Source organism: Staurois parvus, unplaced genomic scaffold (genome assembly GCF_062004578.1).
Source record: "Staurois parvus isolate SC_StPar_1 unplaced genomic scaffold, SC_StPar_1.0 ptg000013l, whole genome shotgun sequence".
Classification (NCBI taxonomy): domain Eukaryota; kingdom Metazoa; phylum Chordata; class Amphibia; order Anura; family Ranidae; genus Staurois; species Staurois parvus.
Genome location: NW_028317809.1, coordinates 14,168,564 through 14,186,714, shown reverse-complemented (window position 1 = coordinate 14,186,714; position 18,151 = coordinate 14,168,564). Strand labels below are relative to the sequence as shown.

The 18,151-nt window shown below is 42.7% G+C and overlaps 1 protein-coding gene and 1 long non-coding RNA gene across 8 annotated transcripts in view; one reads left to right on the top strand and one right to left on the bottom strand.

The window, feature by feature from the left end:
• Nucleotides 1-518: 518 nt before the first annotated feature.
• LOC149473630 (uncharacterized) lies at nt 519-9,499 on the bottom strand. Its single transcript, XR_016312518.1, has 4 exons — nt 9,369-9,499; nt 4,192-4,307; nt 1,474-1,527; nt 519-956 (listed from the first exon to the last, which is right to left on the bottom strand). It is a non-coding gene; the product is annotated as an uncharacterized LOC149473630 (long non-coding RNA).
• Nucleotides 9,500-9,603: 104 nt separating this feature from the next.
• SEC31A (SEC31 homolog A, COPII component) overlaps nt 9,604-18,151 on the top strand; it is a 113,497-nt gene continuing 104,949 nt past the window's right edge. For 3 of the 7 annotated variants that reach the window (XM_089675922.1, XM_089675887.1, XM_089675878.1), the window contains exon 1: nt 9,605-9,981. The gene's annotated coding sequence lies outside the window, so the exon portion shown is untranslated. Of the gene's footprint in view, nt 9,982-18,151 lie in introns of all 7 variants that reach the window. The other 4 variants (XM_089675902.1, XM_089675894.1, XM_089675910.1 and 1 more) reach the window with 4 other exon arrangements.

Below are 18,151 nucleotides of genomic sequence, written 5' to 3'. Positions count from 1 at the left end.
GCATCCTGTATAACTGATGCTTTAACAGTATTACAGCACATGAAGAAGCTGCAGCTACTTATGTTTGGGCAGCTTGGCCCAAGCAAACTTTTTAAAAAAGGCAAAATAAAGCTGCAATTACACTTTAGTTCAAAACCTAAATATTTTTTATATTCATCTGCATGCGTGAGTGGATGGTTGTAGAGAACTCCACTTTACTAGGCATTGCAGATGTACTTATGAGGAACATCATCTGAGTCAAGTTAACCCCACTTCTGTGAAGTATTTTCTTGCATCTTACTGCGTTACCTGCAGGGCAAGGAGACCTAAAGTTAGAATTGGAAGACTGCTCATCAATTCCATTGGAATCAACAACACTGAGGCTGCTGTGTGCAGGGTGGGTTACTGGCAGAAAGGATAACAGCATTTTATGTGAATAGTTTTAAGTCAGCTGCTGACTTTTCATTCTAACAGTCAAGGACTGATTTAATAACCATGTGTTTTTTTTTTAATGTTATAAATCACACTGGACACACTGCAATGTCACAAAATTACATTTTATAAACAAAATTAGAGAAACGTGAAATCACTGTATACATATACATAGATGAAGTTGACAGATTTGGGGGGGGGGGTGGTAGAAAAGAAAAAAAAGTGTGGCGTGTTGGGGGAGGGAAGAGGGTGTCGTGTTGGGGTGTGTATTTGGGGGGGGGGGGAGGGTGCTGGGGTGTGTTTTGGGGGGTCATGTTGGTTGCTGGTGTGTGTTGGGGGGGGGGGGGGGGGTGTCGTGTGTTCGAATGTCATGTTGGTGTGTGTGTTTGGGATTGGTGTTGCATTGGTGTGTTTTGGGGGTGTTGCGTTGGTGTCATGTTGGGGGGGGGGGGTTTTGGGTCGTCGTGTACACAAAGACCTCATAAGAGAAAACTGTACACTCCCAGTCTGGATGAAAGCCTTCTGTAGCCGATCCTTAACCATACCTGTAAGACAGACATAGATCAGTTTCTTGGCAGGTTTAGCATTTCATAGCCCATTTGAAAATGCTCCTAGAAAACAAAAACCCAACGTGCACATTTGCATCCTTTTCTAGCCATTTAAACTGCCAACTAATGTTTCAAGTCTGCAAAAAAACAAAATTATGTGCATATGACCCTATAAACATTTCATCCTCCAGTTAAATAAGTCTTCTTCAGATTTCACTATTAAGAGTCTCTCCCTTGACCCAGACACCTGCCACCCCTGTTCAAGAGGGTGTGGGGGTGTCTCTTCTGACCCAGACAGGTGCTATTCCTGCTCACTAAACTGGTGGTGGTATGTCCCAAACTGTTATGGAATAGGGTCCGCACTAGTAAAAACAATTTGACTCTTGTAACGCCTGAACCACTCAGAAACAGCCTCTAATTTTCAACATTTGCTGTACATCAGAAGGCAAGATCATCATTGCGCAGGTAGAACAAAAATTGGATTGAATTACTAAACACAAGAATACTTCCTTACCTGTTTAACCACTGAAGTCTTCCTTCTGGCATACAGATCATACTTCATCACCACCTGATAAAATAAAATTGCATTAATCTAAGGTTGGCTTCATATCAGTGTGTTGAAAATTGCACATTGCTTGCATTTGTGTATTGCAGGGCAATCTGAATAAAACCCTAAACACCTCCAAACCCTTTACACACTACTGTGCTACAGTGCATGACAACACTCCCCACCATCCTCCACCTATGACCTCCTACATTGTATGCAGACAGGCCAATAAAAATGTAATTAGCAGGTATATGACTAAAGTTCCAGAGAGTTTAATAGGATATCACTCCTGCTTTGCCAGTACATTGCATTCTATCTTGTGGGACATTAGTAAAAGTACGGACCTTTCAGGTTTTAGTTTATGGTCAAAAACTCACCCTGGAAATTGCACAAGGTTCCATGTATAAAAAGGAAACCCTTGGAACAAAAAAAAAAAAACAAAAAAACCCCACACTACTCCTGGTGCTTTCACATTGAGACTTCTTGTATCTCATAGCACAACAATTGTACTCTGATACAGCATTTCAACTTTATTCCAGTCAAGGCACCCTTTAAAAATTCTACAAAATCTTGACACCCATTAGACAAATGTAACAAAAAAAAGTGCTTTACACCACTGCATTGCACTTGGTGATGTATGACTTGGATGCAGCTGCTCATCCATGGAAACCAATTCCATGAATCTCTACACACTCTTGTGCCAATTTGAAGGCCACACAGTCTTTAGCTGTTGACTTTGCAGACAGTTGACGAATTCTGCGCTTCAGCATGTGCTGACCCCTTATTTTACGTGGCCTACCACTTAGTGGCTGAATTGCTGTCATAAAGTGGAGGCAACTGGGAACACCACCACTAACGGCTGACCGTGGAATATTTAGTAGCATGGAAATTTCACAGATGGATTAACTGCACAGGTAGCAACCTACCACAGTACCACACTTGAATTCACTGAGCTCCTGAGAGTGACCCATTTTTTCACAAATGTTTGTAGAAGCAGTCTGCATGCCTAGGTGCTTGATTTTATACACCTGTGGCCACAGAGGTGATTGGAACACCTGAATCTAATGATTTGGAGGGGTGTCAATACTTTTGGATTCCCCCCCCCCTCTGTTGCTATAAAACCCATTAAAAAAAATAAAAAAGGTCTTCATAAAATTTAGACCACACTGTATTCTGCCTCATGTCTTTGGTACAAAAAAAAAATCCAAATAAGTGTATATTAATTGGTTTGCATGAAAATTATAGCATCTACAAATGACAGTATATATACTGGATTTTGTGTCTTTCTAATGGCTGTTATCAGTGACTTATAGCAGGACTGATAGTACAGTGGGCATTCCAACAATGGCTCACTGACATGACCAGGGACATTAATACAGTGATCAGTGGTAATAAAAGGACACTGGGCAGGAAGGAGGTTAACATCTGGAGCAATTAAAGTGTTAACCTTATGTAATGTGCTGACTGTGCCATTTTACTAGGAGATGTGACAGTAAAAACCAACACATCCCGCTGTGAGATCTGTTTACCAACATAGATCTCTGGGTGGTCACTTGCTCCAATGATAGCAAGGGTAGATGGACTCAGGGGGGCTGAATACAAATACACACCACACTTTTCAGATATTTGTAAAATTTGAAAACCATTTTCCTTCCACTTCACTTTGTATTGGTCCATTACATAAAATACATTTACGTTTTTGTTTTGGTTGTAGCATGACAAGATGTGGAAAATTTCGAGGGGGATGAATACTTTTTCAAGGCACTGTAGGTGATTTTGTGGCAAAGTTGTAGCTTCCTCACCCCCTCTCACACCTGATTGCCCAACGAGATAGTCCACTATAGTGACTCGCCAATAGGAAGATGGAGCCAAGTTATGAAGCTACTTAGAAATGTATGAGTGTTGCTGTTCAGAACAGCCTAGCATTACAGTGGAGGGGAATTAGAGCTGCTGCAGGTATTTGTATGTTTTTCACACATTTCTAATCTTTACTTGCTATTTAATGCAAGGTACGCCAGCATTCTGAGCTATTCTAAACAAATGATATGATCATGTCCTAAAATATAAAATTAGGCTGGTTAGCATGTCCTCAGCCACTTTGATGCTAATCACAGTTCAGTCATGATGTGAACAGCAGTAAAGGCTATCATCATTGGACATTAAAGTATAACTAAACCCATGAACAATAATGTAATATTGCAGCTTTCTAGTCATTAGATGTGGTAGCTATATTTGTTCTCGCTTATCAGACTAAGAACCTTTTAAGCAAGTACAGATAATACCTGTTGATCTTGCCAGGAGAAAAAAAAAATGCAGTGTCCCTTCCACTTCCTGTGCAGTAAATAGATGGCAAAAACAACGTCATCTTTCTTGTGTAAACTATTTATCCCATCACCCCACAAAATAAACCACAGCAGACATGTTCAACATCCAGCCTGGACGAAACTATGGATGCCTCCTTAAATACAGTGGAGGAGTGAGCAGGGAAAGGAAGTGTGTTATGTTCAGGATAACTAGGTGAAAATTTAAGGGGGTGCGGGCGAGCTGAAAAAAACCCCCAAAAAAACAAATTAAGGAAGGCACCACGTTCTAACGACTGGTAATCTACAAGGTTACATCTTTGTTCTTGAATTTAGATACACATTAAACAGAGGGAAAATAGTGGTTTCTACTTTTGTAACTTACCCTCCTGCTTACGCAAACAAGTACACTTCATTTAGGTCCATCATGGAGGCTTGTGTAGTTCAAACAACTTGCTTCCAAAAAATGAATGCATTATGCTATTAGACTTCTGTTAAGATCTGTAATAAAAACAAATGTTACAATACAATTTGCATGTTTTTATAAAAACCCTTTTTTCAAATTAATAAATTCCAACATCCTCATATCAAAATTAATAATCACAGCACTCATAATGTGAACAGCAGTGATGAGTTTTAATCATGGGATGTGGAACCATTTTAGAAGAAAACAAAACTTCTGACAAAAGAACTTGGCCAGTCACTTGCAATATTAATTGAACGGCAGAATGGAATAAACTCGAGGAGCTCAAAGTCCTCCTTTAAAATATTTACTGTCTGGAGAGAACCAGTATTGGCCACACATACACCAGTGTTCATTGCATATCTGCATGCTGGTGTGTACTGTATCTTGACCTACGAGTGAAATAAACGAGTTTTCCGAGGTACAGGTCGTCACCCAGTCGATTTTTTGCTTTGTTGCGCAAGCAAAAAGTTGAGGTACGAGCTTGAGATGCCGCAGTGAGCAGTGACGCCACAGCATCCCCCAGCCTGTAACACGCTCTCTCGTTCTCTTCACGTGTTCACCTCGTAAACACCGATTTGTTGTGCTCACAGTTTCTTGCTTTGTGCTTCGTGTTTTGTGCAAATTCCTTCTAACTTTCTTGTAACCTTGTCTCCCAAGAAAGTGCTAATGACAATGCTGAGAAGAGGATGATGTCCATTGAATTAAAGCATGAAATTATCGAGAAACATGAACAAGGTATGCAAGTAAAGGACTTGGCCAGGCAGTATGAGCATTCAAAGTCTACGATCTGCACGATTTTCTATTACTTATTTATACAATATTTGTTTTTTAAAAATGTATTTTCCTTATTTAAGAACATGAAACATAAAAAATATGGGGTGGCATTTTGAGGGTTGGAATGGATTAAGGGCATTTTCAAGTATTTCCAATAGGGAAAATTGATTTGACGTGTGAGCAAATTGAGCTACGAGCTCAGCCACAGAACGAATTAAACTCGTATGTCAAGGTACCACTATTTCAATGCACATCATACACTTGATCCTTTTTGGCCCTCAAGTAAATCAGCACACTTTTTTGTCTTTGACCTCCAGGAATTCAGCCACTATGTAAAAACGTGCTGGCATACCATAAGTTAAGTCAGAGGTGGACTTATATCTTAAAGGCGGTCACCTTTATAGGAAAAAAGCAAAAAAAAAAGCATATTTCTGCAGAAAAAAAAAAAAAAAAAACGTGGTTTATTTTTTCCTACAGAAGCCTGTAAAGCATTGCACTCATGATCAGAAGATCACAGGTGAAAAATTAGGCTTCTGTAGACTCACAGTATAGCCGTCTGCCCATACCACCATATGGCCTGTCATCTTGAAAGCTGCAGGACTTCTGTCCTTTTTTAGTTTTACTCCCATACCTGGGTGATCTGTTCTACCTCCTTTTTCAGAAAATAAAAATTAGTGAACCAGAAAACAGCAGGGCTTGTGAGTGATCTACAAGAGTGCTCATCAGCGCACTCACAGTTCATTCAGAAATACAAGTCATCTGCCCCTACAGCAGAAGGGACTTGTAGTTCATCGACAGGAACCTGTGAATGACCTATTGCACAGTGTGGGTGGAGCCAGAGGCACTCTTTTCAAAATGACAGCAGGTGCAGGACATAGAACACCCCCACCCACTGTCAACAGGTAAGGGGGATCAGTGCAGAGGGGGCAGAAGATGGAACATGTTACCCCCTAAATTTGGATGGAAAATGTAACGCGTTTTAAAAGTGAATGTATCCTTTAGTTTACATCTGAAAGTTTACAGAGCTCTGGCAGTGGCTTCACAATATTCCGGGAGCTCTGACAGGAGACACGCTGTGTTCTCACGCATCTCTGCCTGCCCCTCTTTTCATTCATAGGCAACTTTGAATGCTGTAAATGAGTTTACCGAATACAACGCTAACATGGCTGCATGCAACTCTGCAGCCTCAGAAGCCAAGACTAAAAAGTCCAGCATAGGAGTGCTGGAAACAGAATACTTCTACTCCTGATACTCAGGAAAAAAATATAAAATTGTAAACCGAAGAGAATACTATGAGGCAGCATGCACCTTGTTGGACGTAACCCCCTACTGATCCAGCACATTTTACAAAAGTAGCAGAATTCTTGGATTTCAGCTTTAAGCTGCAAAAGGTAGGACAGGGTAGTGCAAGTGCCCTGGGGCACAGCAACAGTCATCTAAATAAGGACATGCTACTATGCTCACATTTTTGATGCAGTATTCCCATACAAAAAACCCAATTGAGCTGTTAATGGTGGGGGGGCGGACACATTCAGGAGGTGGCAGTATCTCTTACGGAATGCCTGTCAGCCACGCCTTCACTATTCTCCGAGAGAGAACAGGTGTAAATAAGCTCTTACTGAGCATAAAGAGTTGACACAATTTATTTTTTTTTATGATTTTTAATCCTAATACTGAAACATGGCCAGTTCCATTCTCAGCCCATGTGCACATTATATGGGTCATGTCTTTAGCTGAAAAACTGTCACAGGTATTTTGGATAATTCAAGGATTTAAGCAAATTATTTCATTCTCTGAAAGTGGAACTAAACCCATTGATTTAGTGGTTAAAAAAAAAAAGTTGCATTCCTGTCATGTGCAGAGAATGCAACTGTCACAACAACCAAACCATCAACTGGCTGGTATCATAACAGATCACATGTACAGCATCATGGCAGTTGAAGATCAAAGAGGAGAAGATGGCAGCTTCCTTGGCTGAAAAGGATAGGAGGATTTTGTTCTGCTTGAAGAATTGTGCAATCTATGGTTACCAATTGGATATATTGCGCTGAATGACCCTTAAGTGACACACACAATTCAAGAAAATCAGAATAAAAATTCTGTAGAGGGAACGATTGTTCGATTGTACACATCTTTCAACATCCAATTCACTTTCCAAATGAAAATTTCTGAAGGGGCAAACTAACATTTTTTCTTTTATGTGAACTAACATGCTTTGTACTTTATTCGTACAAGAAAATCAGACACGAAAGACTGCATGTGATCAGAAAAACAATGCCACAACCCTTCTACTTAAGAAATAAAAACCTATGTCGTTTGAGAATTATCGTACAATTCGTGCCATCCTCAGGTTCAACTTGCTGTTAAACATCAATCATCCAATTTTCTTATAGTGTGTACCCAGCTTTAATATAGCAGAAAGCACCTGTTCTCATTCTCCGAGGTGATGAGCAGTCAATGCAGCGGTTGGTAGGGTCCTCTTTGCACCAGAGCAAAAAAGTAGATAAAGGAAGCCGGTAGCTCGATCTTCCACAATAAATGAGTTTATTAATCCAGGTGTGGAACAAAATAATACATGGCTGTATTTTATATCAAACCTGGAATAATAAACTTATTGCCAAAGCTTAAGCTGCCAGCTTCCTTTTATCTACATGTGAACCCAAGCATTACATGATACAGAACATCAGAATAGTCAGGTCCTACAACTGCCTTCAGGATCCACCAAAATGAATACATTTTTGCTTGCTTTCTTCTCTTAAAGTGGAAGTTAACTCCCATGGGACACTTGTACCTACAGGTAAGCTCATGATAAAGCCTACTCGCAAGTATGTATGAATGTGAGTTAGGGACCTTAGATTGTACGCCCCTTGAGGGTTAGGGACTGATGTGAATGTACAATATATATGTAAAGTGCTGCATAAATTGATGGCGCTATATAAGTACCCGAAATAAATACCTGTAGGTACATAGGAATATCCCTTAAAAATGCACCATTTGAGATATTCAGAGTCCCTGCAGCTGATGTCACTGGTGCATGCACGCTGAAGGAACAACATGCCCCTGTGGTTCATTCAGAGCTCTGAGCTGCGGCCGAGACTCCTACTTGCATGCCAATCAAGCAACCAGAGCCCACGTACCCAGAAGGAAGACTGGGTGAAGATAGAAGCCCTGTCAGCGGTGAGGGCTTTGTTCTAAAGTATTTCATAATGTACTAGTATGAGGTGACATGATGATTCAACCTTAGTGGGGAAAACTGCAGCTCAGCTGACCCCCACGGCTATGGATTGGCAGGATTAAAAAGTAAAAAAAAAAAAAAAAAAAAAAAAAGTATCTGCATGTTTTTTTTTTCACATCTATAGACCAGTAAGCTTAAATACTATCTAGGCTTACTTTCATCCAAAATTATTAAGAGTAAAAGGATGAAGTGAAAGCCTGGAAGCCTTTGTTACAAGGTAAGTCTTTCATAACGTTAGTATGCGAAGCATACGACATTTTGCAGGGGATATTTTTTTTTGGCAGTTTACTGCCACTTAAAGCCCATCTCTGGGCCAAAAAAAAAAAATTCCCATGCAACAAGGATGTGCCCACACTGTATGGGTCAACTGATCATTTTGTCTAGTAGAAAACTTCTACTCAGCAGCAGTGGCAGACTGACAACTCATGGGGCCCCCAGGCATTAGGTGATCATGGGGCCCCAGTGTCCTCGCCCACACCCAAAAAAGCCTATGAAAAAGCCAATGAAAGGTACCAGGAGCATCTCATGGTGCCCCCTACAGACCCCAGACAGTGCCCGAGTGCTGGAATGCTCAGTCCACCCCTGCTCAGCAGATCCTTTGGAAACCAGCGCTCCCCCACTGTCCAGCGATGGACTGTTCCTGGTCTCTAGAACCTGCTCTGGGTGTAATGACATCAGGAACAGTCCACTATTCAAGACTGCTTAAGTGCAGGGGTGTTGGACCAGTCTTGTGCTGGGTGGATCAGGTAAGTAAATCTCCATTCTACTGTCCCATAGAACAAAGCAAGCTGTTAAGCCGTGCGGACACAGCATAGAAAAAGAATGTGCCTGGAGTTGGGCTTGAACTATCCTAATCCATTGTATTTAGTACTACCAGGGTGGGCACATCAACCACTTCAGGAAGTAGAAAAGGCCCCCCACTCGTCATGCTTCACAGCCAATAAAACTGGCCTGCTTCCTTTCAGAGCACCTATTCTCATTCTATCCAAGTGGCAAAATGAAAGTGTGCTATCAACTGCCATTTGCTGTTAAAAAATGGAGAAAATGTATCAATTCCACCAGAAACTCCCCCAGGAGCCGCACTCACCTCCACACACTCCAACAGCCCAGCACAAATGGCCGAACACCTCCCACAGACACGAGGCTCTGCGTTCTGGCTGCGTAATAACATCACGTTCCGGCTGCGTAATAACGTTACGTTCCGTCTATTTGTAAAAGGGAGCCGGAAATACGAATGAGGAAGAGGAAGCAATGCTATGATGGGTGCTTCCTGTGGGACCAAGTTGTGGGCATGTTTGGTCTAAGTAAATAAAGCGTATTCCTAGTATGAGCTGCCATTGTCATTCATATACACAAGGAGCCCGGAAGCACGTTGTATACGGTGACAATGTGTAGGAGGCGGGGACAGCCGCCTGCGTGTCAGCCTCCTGTGGGTCCAGCAGCAGCAGGCCGGTGTGGGCGGGCTCTGGGTTGCCACGTTGAGCTGGACGTGGAGAGGAGGAGTCAGGGCATAGGAGCCGGGTAGGAAACGGGCCAAGAGCGCTAGACTATCCCATACATCCCGGGGCTGAGCTGCTGGTGTGACAGGGGAGGACAGTGACCGCCGTGAGCGCTCTATTATCTGTGCTGCCTGTATCCTCCTCACTCTCCATTCATAATATACTAAGCTCCGTGCACTGCTGCTGCCTAATCCGGGGAAGGTAAGTGCTTGGGGGGGACATCTCTGGCAGGGCCACCTCCCTCCTCTTCTGACTGCCATGAACAGATCTGCTGTCCAGTCTATGTTTGGGCTGCTGTGGACATAGAAGGTTAGGCTGTGATGTAGAAGTATTGGGTGCCATCTGGTGCAGTGTGATAGGTAGAGGGTGGGGATGATCAGGCAGATATGTCCTCCAGCTGGGTGATCACACACACATACAGATGCTGGCTACTGATCACTGCTGTGTGCCAGCTTGCAGCTGTGACAACAAGAGTGGATCCATAGCAGTGACCCCTCTCCCCACCATTGCCTCTTCTCACCTGCTCCATTCATTCCCTGTCCTCAGTCACTCCATCTCAGAGCTGACCTGTCACATGGGAACTCTGACCTCTTGCAGTTGGCTGTATCTCAAATCATAATCGATTCAAGACTCTGCAATTCTGTCACTGATGACTCTAAACACAAATGACTTGATCTGATACAGGCCTACTTCTGCTTTGGTTGAAAGCACTTTACAATGTGAGATATATTTCCAATGATGAAACGTGCTGGAAAAATGTGCAGACTGCCTTCTGCTTCTGAAAATGCTCTTTGCCTGGTGATCCTGCTGCTCACATCTTCTAATTCATTAGCCTGGCACAGCCATGTAGGTGAGGTGTCCTGGCTTAAAGCGGAGCTCCACTCAAAAGGGGAAGTTCTGCTTTAAGGCCTTGTTGCTGGCTCCCCATTAAAGATTGGCACCTTTGAGGAGCGGGTACCCACTTTTGACAGGTACCCGCTTCCAGTCCCCCCCCCCCAAGTGTTCTGGGACACGTGACAGGTCCCAGAACACTACAGAACCATTCACAAGGCACATCGCTACTCATGCATGCACATTCGGCACCTGGCTGTGAAGCCACAAGCTGGCAGAGAGAAGAGAGAACAGCCAGTGAAACCGATTGCAGTGAGGACACCGCTGAATCGAGGGACAGGTGGCTGTTTTTAAAAAGTCAGCAGTAGCTGCTGACTTTTTTTTTACAATTTTTACCGGAGCTCTGTGTTAAAGTGTTCACCTTTACAGAAAAAAAGTAATGGTGAACTAACACCGTACACCCTCCCAGTCCTTACTGTCTCTGCCCCAGCGGCCAGTCCAGTGGACTGGGCTTTGACATCCCAGCTGTTCTTTCTATTCGCTGTGCAGCACTTCCATGATGGACTATATTGATTTTCTGTGATGGCACTGACCAATCAGAATTGACCTGGTCAATCCCAGAACCACTGTCCAGAAAAAAAGAGGATCTCAAATCCTGGATCACTGGACTGGCTGCATGGGTGCTGACAGCTCAGCAACCTCAGCGGTAAGTACAATGGGGGCTTGGGAGATGGAAAGGGTGAGTGGCGTTGGTTCACCTTTACATTTTTTTCTGTGAAAGTGAGCTGGCACTTTAAAGCATATCTAAAACCCAAATATTTACTTTAGTTCTGTATAGAATGGTTAGAACCACTCTCAAGTTTCTATTATTACTGCCCGTGTCCTCACAAGGGATATAAAATCTCGCCATTTATCCTGGTGACACTCCTCACCAGGACTGAACATGGGGAAGAAACCAAAATGCCACCGTAACCAGATTAGAGAGCAAATCTTCCAATGGGATCACTTGTTCCTGTTACAGTTGACTAAGAGGGGATATCACAATGGAAAAGTATCCTCTCACATCCCGTTGTGTCAACAGGGCAGAAAGTACAGGGAAAACTGCCTAATGGGCATAAAACATCTTACATGGGTTTTTCTACTCTAAAATGGGGAAAAAATAGACATTTCATATCTCTTCTGCAATGAACAACCTGTCTGCTTGTAATTAAAAAAAAATAAAAAACTTTTGTTCCACTTCAAGTGCAAGGAGGTGTATGCCACCTCCTGGATCTCTCTGTTTTTTACAATTTACTGGTTCACTGAGTAGCAATAGTATAGCAGTGCTTCAAGAGAAGAGATATGGGCCCCCAACATATCAGCCTCAATGCCTGACCCTTCTCTCCCCTGCCCATTCACAGAATGTTTTGGATTTTGTGAATAAGTTCACAGAATGCAAAGTGTTCTGTAGCTGGACAAGGGGAGAGGAGGGGTGGGCAGTGCAGCTGCATATGACGCCACTTCTGCTGTGTATGACATTAAAGCTGGGTTGACAGAGCACTGGAAGTATAGCAATAGTTATAAGTGCTCATCAAAACGGTAAATTGAGGGAAAAATAGAGAGGGCTCCAGGAGGTGGCATACACCTCCTTGTAGTTAACTCCTTGTGTACCAGCAGATTTTAAAAGCATATTGTTTTTTTCTGAGAGTTCTCTTTTAAAGTAGATGTTCTGATCTGCATTTTTATTCAGCCAGTGACTTAAAAGCAGTGAAGACAAAGACAACCAGGCAACTAACATTTTCCTAAGACTTTTCTTTGCATCATAGCTGCTTTTCTTACCATACAAGTTAGAGTGATTGAAAAAGCAGCTTAAAGGAATTCAGACTCATGAACGCAAGCTGGTTTCCGCTGAAGGTATGCTGCATTTGGACATCTGCAGAAGTAGTAGGGAGGTCTACAGTGGGATTCTACAAATATCCTCTCTGCAAACCTTCCCTCTAATTCATTGTTTGCCTTCTACCCCCAATAAAATTGCAGGCATGGAAAGAGTGTTGGAAGAGAAACACGGAGGTGGCCATTGCTGATCTCTCCTTCTAAAGCTACTAATTGATTGGTAGTCAGATGACCCTCTTGGTGCAGAACTGTAACTTGGAAGAATTATGCAAATAATGACTGGTTCATGATCTGTTTACCTGTTCAGGGTCAGTGACTCAGAAATGATTTAAAGCAGAACTAAACCTACAGTTTACCAAAACAGTTACATTCAAGGCATGCTGTGAATGATAACTGTCACATTTGCTTGTGCTGTCAAACCAACTGTCAAACCATCAAATGGCTGGTGTCAAAACTGATCACATGTGCAGCATTGTGGGAACTGCAGATCAAGCAGAGGCTACGATGGCAAATTTGTTGGCTATAAAGAGTAGTGTTTAGTTCCTTTTTAAGTCCGGCTATTAGTATGACAGCCAGAAACTTGACATCCTTGGAAGAATATCAGCTATAGCAGCCTTCACATGTTTTCATGACAGGTTTACATTAAAACCTGATTGAACTTTAATTTTTAGTCAGCTACATACATTTTAGTTGTATTTGAACAAAAGTAACCACAATCCAAGTAGAAAGCCTGCCCCCTGTAGTATGCTGCACAGGAGGACCCTTGCTCTCTGGCGGGGCTGCAGTAATCTCTCTGCAGAGGTCCAAAATACACTCTATACTTAGTCAGAGCTATAGCTCTGCAATAAGCAAAGATCATGCTTCTGTTGATTGTAGATTTCTGGCTGACATAATAAGAGGTGTCGGGCCTCTGCGGAAAGACCACTGCTTCCACACAGCAAGGGTCCTTCTCTACAGTATTTCCTGCTGGAAAGGAAAAGTCTTTTTATTTGGTCTGCAGCTACTTTCTAAAGAAATCACACTGTAGGGACCCATTTACAGGTTTTAGTTGTGACTACACACAGCATCGCATTTTACATGCTTTGGAGTGCATTCATTTTAAGAGCTGTACACCCCAATGCATAATATTGCATTGTGTTACAAAATTTAGGTCATGTCTGATTTTTAGAATGTATTGGTGCTTTGGCAGGACATTCATTTCAATGGGTAGGCCTGATACAATTACATTTCCCTTCAATAGATATTGGGTAGATATCAATACAGCAGCTGGGAAATAATTGGTGTAGGGTAGGGCAGATGCCATTATGAACTTAAGTTTTAACACATTGCATGTTAAGGGACCACAGATATGTAAGTGGGCCCTATGACATTGTACTCCTTTTAGCATTGATACACCTTGAATGTATGTAGCCGGTTTAAACTAAAAGTTCAGTTGGGCTTTAAAGGATAAGTTCACCTTTTGACAAAAAAATAATAAATGCACATTTTTTAAGGTAAAAAACTACCAGCCGACAGGTTACAAGAACTACAAGCTGACGGCCACTAAGGTTACAAGAACTACAAGCTGACAGGCGCTAAGGCTGTCGGGACTTGTAGTTCATTCACTCACAGAACTCTGAATAAATGATGTGGGCGGATTCCCGCACAGCTGCGCTCTTTTTAAAAAGTGAAAGCTTGGACGGGGAACTTCTAAAAATGGGTGGACCACGTAACAAGTTCCCAAAGGTGAACCTATCCTTAAATGATCAAGTATGTCTGCTGTTGTCCCTGCCTGTGGAAAAAATTTGAATGCATGCTAAAATGTTTTGGTTCAGGTTAACAATTTAACCACTTGCCTACTGGGCACTTATACCCCCTTCTTTACCAGGCCAATTTTCAGCTTTCAATGCTGTCGCGCTTTGACAATTGCGCGGTCATGCAAGATTGTACCCATATGAAATTTTTATTATTTTTTTCTCACAAATAGAACTTTCTTTTGGTGGTATTTAATCGTCGCTGGGCACTTTACTTTTTGCGCTATAAACCAAAAAAGTGCAAAAAATTTGAAAAAAAAAAAAGTTTCTTTGTTTCTATTATAAAATTTTTCAAACAGGCAATTTTTCTCCTTCACTGATGTGCGTTGATGAGGCGGCACTGATAGGCAGCACTGATGGGCACTGATAGGCAGCACTGATGGGCACTGATAGGCGTCACTGATAGGCAGCACTAATGAGGTGGCACAGATAGGCGACACTAATGAGGTGTCACGGATAGGCGGCACTGATAAGTGGCACTGATAGACAGCACTGATAGGTGGCACTGACTAGCATCACTGCTGGGCACTGACTAGCGGCACTGCTAGGCATTGACTGGCGCAACTGCTGGGCACTGACTGGCAGCACTGCTCGCACTTCTGGGCACAGGTGTGTGGCACTGCTGGGTGGCGAAGGTGGGTGCACTGCTGGGCACAGGTTGGCGCCCAGCAGTGCCCTGATGATCGGTGCCAATCTCTGCTCTGACAGCGTGAGGAAAGTGCAGCCGAGAACCGGCAATTGCATTTCCCGGTGATCAGTGTGTCATTGGATACGGCTGATCAAGTGGTAAAAGGCCGCTGTGATTGGCCTTTTACCACATCATGTGATCAGCTGTGTCTGTAGGACACAGCGATCATGGAGATCGCTGGATGCACGCCCCCGGGGGCGCGCAGGAGAGCGCGTTCTGGGAGGACATCATATGACGCCCTCCCAGAACTGGCCGGCCGCAGTGTAGCCGTCATTCGGCTATCTGCGGTTGGCAAGTAGTTAAAGACATGCACTATGGACAGACTGTTTGGTTTGTTTCTGTACATAGTCCTTTTATTTTTCTAAAAGATGTACATTAACCGTCTCCTGGCCGCCCTATAGCAGAAGTACTGCTACATGGCAGCACGGGTGCTCAAAATCACGTATATATGTGATTTTGCATTTCCGGGTAGGGGGTGCGCGCCCTACCCGCACCGCCATTCGCGGACGTGGCTGTCAATCACCGGGCCCCAACTGGTAATTACTCACACCTGGTGATTTCCAAGGATCTCCAATGGGGAGGAGGACTGTTTTGTTTACTAACAATCCTCCTCCTTGTCAGCTCGGGCACACTGCTGTGGATGGCTGTGCATAGCACAGCCATCCACAGCAGTGTGAGTACAGTGAAGCACACACATCCCACCCCCTAGTAAAACACTCCCTGCACACAGTTAACCCTTTGATTGCCCCTCATGATAACCCTTTTCTGCCCAGTGCCATTAGTAAAGTGTCAGTGCTTTTTTTTAAGCATTGATCACTGTATTGGTATCACTAGGGATGTCAATGACACCAAACCAGTTACCCCCAGTGTCAGAATGTCCGCTGCAGTCCCGCTGTAAGTCGCTGATCGCTGCCATTACTAGTAAAAATGAAAAAAAAATCCCTGTATATATACTGCTATAACTTTCACGTAAACCAATTCATTTAATTTACATGTAGCAGAATACATTTTGGCTTAAATTTATGCCGACATTTGAATTTTTAAAATGGACATGTTTAAAAGTAAAAAATAGTTTTTTTTCTCAAAATTGTCTTTTTTTTTTTATAGTGCAAAAAATTAAAAACACACAGGTGATTAAATACCACCGAAAGAAAGCTTAAGTCGTGGGAAAAAAGGACGTAAATTTCATTTGGGTGCAGTGTTGCATGACCACGCAATTGTCAATTAAAGTAACTCAGTGCTGTAACGCGTAACCTGGCCTGATCAGGAATGGGGGTAAATCCTCAGGAGGGCAAGAGGTTAAAGCACAAAATTAATTTTTGCTATGCAGCACCAGGGGCATAACATACCTGTAATGAAATGTGTCCCAAGTCCAGCTGGCTGATGCATAAGGGTTTATTTACTAAAGCTGGAGAGTGCAAAATCAGGCTCACTTCTGCATAGAAACCAATCAGCTTCCAGGGTTTTTTTTGCCAAACCTTAATTGAACAAACTGAGGTTAGAAGCTGATTGGTTTCTATGCCTGATTTTGCACTCTCCAGCTTTAGTAAATAAAGCCCATATTGCAGAAATCATTTTACCTCTGCTGCCAGGTCCTGCCCAGAGCACTGATCTTGTAGTGCTTCTGGGGTTAACACAATCTGCTGTGAGTATGAAAGAGTTGTGCCACTCGCCCGACTCCTCAATTCATATTAATCAAATTATTCTTTCCCAGAATGCAAAGTACCTGTGTGCAACCATTGCGATCACATAAAGTTTTCCAATTGATGGTATCCCTTGCAGGAAGGTCATACACAGCTGGACTGCAGATGTCATTGGCATAAAATGGTCTGCCAGTGCAGTCTATTGGCTAGACCAGGAGACCTTAATGTCTGCAGGGTACCCCAGCACTTCTGTTCATCTCTCAGTCTGTTCCCAAATACATGCAAACCACCTGTGCTGGTAAGGTTTGCAGTAACACACACCATACTTGTTCAGTGCTTAGAAGTAAAGCTGACAGAGTTCAAAGTGCAAGTTTCAGCATTTACATGGTTTGGGCCCTGTGTATATTTCATACATAAAACTTCCTGAATGCTGTACTGGGATTACATGTTGAAATTCAAATTGTGGAATAATCTTTAGCACCATACAATCCAGTTATTCACATAGTAACACATTGAGAGTATAATTGGGAAGGATCCTTTTTGCTAGGACAGGTAGCAAGTGCTGTTATAACTGCTGATACATTTATTCTTGGTAAATAAGCAATTATAACTACACTGCAGTTAACATTGACTATTAAAGATTAATTTTAATATGTTTATATTTTACCTCTCCATTGCATGCTAACAACCTTCCTAAATATGACCTATTTTCATTCTATACGTATTCTAGACCCAGTAATGTTATCACTGGTTTTCTATGCAATGCAAGCAGATCATGGTGGTTGGGACAGACCAGCAGAGTGCTGTTTATAGCCTCCAGAAAACATAACACACTGCCTATGTAGTCTTCTCAAGAGCCCTCTACTCTGATGCAAGCAATGGGCTGGCATATGGGAGAAGTTATTAAATTCTCAAAATGTCTTGATGGGTAGATGTCACTTTTAGGCTACTTTCACACTGATCTGTGTCAGAAATGCATATGCATTTTTGCAGTATTTGTTCCGTGGTTGCAGTGTGTTTTTTAACCATTTGCCACCCACCCTATGGCCGAATGGCGGGCGGCAAATGTCATCAGCGTTCAGGGTGGACGCCATATGGCGTCCTCCCGCACATGCGCAGATTGCGCTGCTGCAGAGCGGCGCAGCCTGTCACCGGCTGTGTACCTCGGACGTGGTCGATGACAGATCTAAGTATCGGCCCCGTTGCCGGTACCATGTGACCTGCTGTGACCAATCACAGCAGGTCACATGACAGTTGTATACAATGGATGGCTTCATTCATGCCATCCATTGTATACTAGTGTCTTGCTGTGAATGATCACAGCTAATCACATGCACATGTCATGTGATTAGCGGTGGCCAAATCACAGCTAAGCACAAAAAAAAACAAAAAAAAAAAACCCCTGAATGAATTGATGTCATTCAGGTAAATGCTTGCTTATAGCAAAGTAATTCTTTGCTATAAGCAAATTGTGTAAAAAAAAAAAAAAATACTGATCACTTCCCCAAAGTAGTACAATGTTACTATGGTAACATTGTACTACT